Raw genomic sequence first — 5,827 nt, forward strand, 5'->3', positions numbered from 1 at the left:
AATACAAAAGAATATAAGGTGGCACATGGCAAATATTTAACAATAATTTTTTGACGCATGCTTTCCCGGCCCACGGGAGGCGACACACCATATCATTCATGGTGTGCCCTCACAGGGTTACCGGGAGAGCGTGCGGGGCTTGTGTTGGCCAGAAACGGGGGAAATTATAATGTAGGGGCCCGCGTCTTGCGACGCCTCCTCTGGCACACAGATTATGTAAACATGAGTTTCATATAAACCGTGGCCTACGTGCATGTTCAGGGGGGACAGAGGGGAAGAAATAATTACGATTTTTGAGCTGCACATGGTTGCTGATCGACGTGGTGTTTGCTCCGCCCGCCTCGGGCCCGTAGTGGTTGGCTTAGCCCATCATTTTGGCTGGTGACCGGGTTGACGACGTAAAGAACAAAATACACCGGGACCCAACGTGGTGTTGTGTGCGGCGACACGGCTCACGAGGTATCCGGCAGACAGTCGGCAGCTCTGGGCAAGAAGTGTGGTAAGACATCTGTTGTTGTAGCCGTTGAAAAAAGAAGAGTGAAGAGCGGTCGGCGGCGGCGGTATCTCGTAGGCCGTCGACGGAACTTGGTGCTTCATTGGTGTAGTGGGGCAGGTCAGTGTCGTACTTTTGCGGGATTATTACAATTATATCGTGGGAGTACAGTATTGCCTGCGGGCCGTACCGACGGACGCGACGAAAACACTGAAGGCGACGGGTGGCGGGCAACCGCGGCACGTCGACGACGAACACTGCATGATGAAGGGGGGAACGGGGAACATTTATTGCATAACACTGCAGTCATTTGTGCATTAGCGCGCGATATCTACGTTTTATTACTAATGGTTATAGGAATAAAGGTGCGTTGACTTGTCAACAACGTTAGCAATAGGTGTGTTCGAGGAATGTTATTATGATTTATAAGGCTGAAAATTCCGTGACGTTACATAACCCCCCCAACAAGTTGTTGAAGTTGTTACATAAGTTGGAACTGTAAACCACTTGTTGTAAGAGAAAGGCGGGGAATTTTTTTTTTTTTTTTTGGGAGGGGGTCCGTAGACAAATAATACTTAAGGAATGTTATAATTTTGAATAGGGATATAATATATAATAATGAATACCAATTAAATAATAATAAAGTTTTAAATTAATAAAGGGATACATAATTTAGGGTACTGACATCATAATAATATTAAATATAATAATAATATTTAATTTGCAACCATAAGTTAATAATAATAAAGTTTGGTTAGGGAGTATGAGTGGTAAGAGTACTAGCATCACAATAATAATATAATAAAACCTACACATCTGTGCGCACACAGTATATATAATAAAAAAACCATCACGTTTGTGCGAACACATTATAATAATAAAAACCTACCAAATATAATTGCCTGACTAGTCCAGGGAGCGATGATGATACCACAAACCACTATATTCCTAACGGGTAAACAATATGTTAAAACCTAACGGGGTCGGGGAAGAGGGACTCTGATACAGTCTATGCCTTTACTGGGGTCACGACTGTAACAGGTACGACCACATTATGGGAACTTAATGCAGAAGGGAGAAGACAAAAAAAAATAAAAATAAAACTATTGTGTGCAGACAAGGTAACACGGATCTTGCACTGCGTAGGTTACTCTGGACATTTTAATTTTACACACATGGCAAGCCATGGTGGGACCTAACATTATTAAGGGGGGCTATCAAGAAGGTTCCTGCATGTTGTGGTGAAAGAGCGGTCAAGAGGCGAGGTCTGGTGGTTCCTTTACCCCCTTGCGGGAAGTCACCCTCCAGATCATCGAGCCGCGGGACAGTAGTGGTAAGTGTGAGTCAGCGCCACCCGCTAGCAGACACAGAGACCCCTGGGTTTCACGCCAGTAATATGCGAATGCGTAGGAGGAGGCTAACCGAAACACACTAGGCCGACCAAGCCCGGACTCTCACTGGGCCGGGGCGTCACCACAACACCGGTTTTTTTAAAAAGAAGAGTGTCTCAGGCTCTTTGCCGGCCAGGGAGCAGTATCAGCCACTCCCTGGACGACGGGGGCCCTACCGACTTTTGATATTTTTTTTGAACAGAAATTTTACTTTGAATTTGTTGTTGACTAAATGTTTCAGTTAGTGGATTGAGTTAGTGAAAACATTTTGTTGAAGGTGATCACACCTGAGGACGCTACATGGTAGGTGGTACATAAGGTTTAAGGTGTACAATATTGTGTGTACCTTTGGGTGTATCATCATCAGGGTGTACAAGTTCATATGCGTTAATAGTTTTGACTTTTTAATTTTGAAAGGGCCATTGTAGAGGAGAAAGAATTTTGATATTTTTTGTCTATTTGATTACTGAGCATATGGGTACGGACTAGTACGAGATGAGTGGGGTTTAATTTTGACATTTGACTTTTTCGAATGGATTCTGCTTTTGTTAGTTGAACTTCTTGGGCTAAAGTTAATTGTTTATTGTATTCGAAAGGGAGATCGCTGTGGGGGAATTGTATGAATTGCATTAACGGGTTGTGTTTTGAATTTTTTAAGAAAAGTGTAGAGGGAGATTGGTGGGTGGACTCATGACGTACGTTGTTGAGTGTCCATTCGATATATGGTACATACTGGGGCCACGCCGAGTGTTTTTGGTGACAGTATGTCCGGAACATCCTACCTAACTCTCTCATGACTCTTTCAGCGGGGTTTGATTGGGGATGATAAATACTAGTGTGGGAAACTTGAATATTGAATTTTTTGAGGGAGGTTTGCCAATACTTGCTGATAAATTGTCGACCGTGGTCGGAAACAATATTTTGGGAAATAATCGGTAGTTAATTTTTTGATACAGATTTTGGCATTGGCTCGCCGAAGAGGGTACAGTTTAACAAAGCGGGAAAAATTATCTACTATTATGAAAATATAGGCAAATTGAAATATGCCTACAGGGAGAGGGCCATAGAAATCAACTAACAGTTTTTCAAGGGGTTTGTGGGAAAGAATGGGTTGCATAGGACCAGCTATACGGGTAGTCTTCGGTTTGCACTTCTGACATAACTCGCATGTTTGTACTATACAACGGACAGTTTTATAAAATGAGGGGAAATAGCATATGTTTCGGAGGGAATGGGCTGTTTTGAGGGGACCAGTGTGAGCATAATACTCATGAAATAAGTTAATAATTGGGATTACCAGGTGGTCAGGTAGATATAAGGACCAGTGAGTGTCATACTTGAACTTGCGGATGAATAATATATTGTCCTTGATAGTGTAATAATTACGCCATACTGGTGGGGGGTCAGATTTTAATGAGGAGATAATTATTACTAATTTGGGGTCTTTTTGTTGTTCGAATGAGATATTTTGAAAGAGAGGGATTATGTCGGGGGGAATGGGAGGTGGCAGAGTATAATGGAGAATGACAGGGGAGTCTTTGGGGGGTTGGTCATCTCGACCGAGGGGGTGACGAGAGAGGGTATAGATAGGGTTATCTTTACCAGGGCAATGATGAATTTGGAGATCAAACTCTTGGAGGGCAAGAGTCCAACGGGTCAGACGATTATTTTTTAACTTACAGGAGAATAAGAATGTTAATGCTTTATGGTCGGTAAATATTTTAATGGGATGTCCTAGGATATAGATTCTGAATTTTTGACAAGCAAAGAGAATCCCCAACAGCTCCAGTTCGGTCACTGTGTAGTTCCTTTCGGCCCCACAAATTGACCTACTGGCAAATGAAAGGGTGTTCCTTTTGCTGTCGCTGTCAATTTGGAATAATTCGGCACCGAGTCCTATATAGGAAGCATCAGTTTGAATACAGAAAGGGGTATTAAAATTTGGGTGAGTGAGAGAGATTTGAAAGGAGAAAGCAGTTTTAATTTTTTGAAAGTCGATTTTATTTTGTTCTGTGAATGTCCAGGGAGTGTCTTTGCAAATTAAATGGGAGAGGGGGTGTAAGAGAGAAGAATGATTTTGTGAGAATTTACGATAGAAGTTACAGAAGCCAAAAAATGATTGGAGGTCCTTTTTATTACGAGGTTCGGGAAAATTTTGGAGGGCTTTAACTTTGTCAGGGTCCATTATCATACCTTGGGGGGATATGAAATGTCCGAGGAATTTAATTTTTTTTTTTATTGAAATGGCATTTTTTAAATTTAAGTGTGAGACCTGCTTGGGCAATTTTGTGAAAAATCCACTCAAGGGTGTTGAGGTGATCTTCAAATGAAGGGGATGAGATGAGAATGTCATCAACATAAGTATGAATGTCATTTGGGGATGGACAGGGTATTGAATAATTATTTAAGGCGGCTTCAAGTCCTTTGCCGAAAGCAGCATTAGAAACGTTCAGACCAAACGGGACAACGCAGAACTGGTACGACCGACCGTCATACAAAAAACTGGTGTACTGTCGTACAGAGGGGTCAAGGGGAATCTGCCAATAACCAGAAGAGAAATCGAGGGAGGAGAAAAAAGATTTATTATTAAATTTGGCTAGGATATCATCAATGGGTGGAGAAGCGCCTCGAGTGGGGAGAATAATTGTATTTAATTTACGGGCATCTAAACATAGGTGTATCGAGCCGTCGGTCTTGATGACAGTGACCAAAGGATTATTGTATGGTGAGTCTGACCGTTCGATCACCCCCCCATTGAATCATTTTATCAATCTCCTGTTGTACAGCAGGGCGTCGAGAGAAAGGGACAGGATATGGTTTTATTTTATAGGGGTCATGGGGTTTGACATTAAATTTATAAGAAAATAATTTATGAAGGCCGGGTTTGTCTTGAAATATGTCTTGGAAATTTTGTAAGAGAGAGGTCATTAAATTTTGTTGAGAAATATTAAGGGGAAAGTCATTGAGAACGATATTTTTTTCTGTTTCGAAAGGGAGAGGGTTGTATTTTAAGCTTGAGGGGAATTCGGAGAGTAGAGGGAGGTCTTCTGAGATATAAATATTTTTAAGTGAATTTACCAGGTTATTGGGGTCATGATCTACAATTAATTTAAAAGGTATTTTATTTTTGAGTGATGGGAGAGAAATGTCCTTAGTACTATAGTCTATGGTCACCCCATTTTCCACCAACCAATCGGTTCCCAAAATAAGAGGGGTAGTGAGATGGAGAACAACAAGAAAAACACCAAAGGTTTCATAGTTTTGAATTGAAAAGTTTAAATAGATTTGAGATTTTATTTTTATTGATTTATTATTTAGTGCTGTTGTGAGTAGTATGCCGTTAAGGGTAAAGAGGGGGATTTTATTTTGTGAGGGGTCAGAAATTAAGTTTTGATACAGTTCTTCGGAGACTGCAGATACCGAAGCACCGGAGTCTAAAAGAGCATTATAGTGAATTTTGAAAAGTTTTAAGGGGATTTCGGGACGATAATTTGGAGGGGGAACGATTTCCTGATCTATATTCAAGAGGTGTGTGAGTATTGAAACTTGAGGACTATTGTTAGGGGACACAGGACACGTCCTCATGGGTCTGGTCAACGCTAGTTTCCCGAAGGGGAAGTGGCCTGGTCTGGTGATGGGGGTGACGATTGATTTTGGGTGTTATCCGTTTGAGGCCTATTGTAATTATTAAAACGAGGGGAGTAATTGTTTTGACGGGGAGGGTATTGATTGTAGCGTGGTGAACTTGAAGACTGGTGATATGAATTTTGCTGCGGGGAAGAGGCTTGATTTTGATGGGGCTGAAGGTTTCGATTGGAGTGGGCTTGTTGAAAATGAGAAAGCTGTTGTATGAGATCATTGGTGGTGGTAATGCGCAAACCACGGAGAGCGACTGCTATATGGAAAGCGTAGAGCGACAAAATCTGGTCTACCATTTCGGGTT

The sequence above is a fragment of the Acyrthosiphon pisum genome, unplaced genomic scaffold (assembly GCF_005508785.2).
Source record: "Acyrthosiphon pisum isolate AL4f unplaced genomic scaffold, pea_aphid_22Mar2018_4r6ur Scaffold_20971;HRSCAF=22674, whole genome shotgun sequence".
Taxonomy (NCBI): domain Eukaryota; kingdom Metazoa; phylum Arthropoda; class Insecta; order Hemiptera; family Aphididae; genus Acyrthosiphon; species Acyrthosiphon pisum.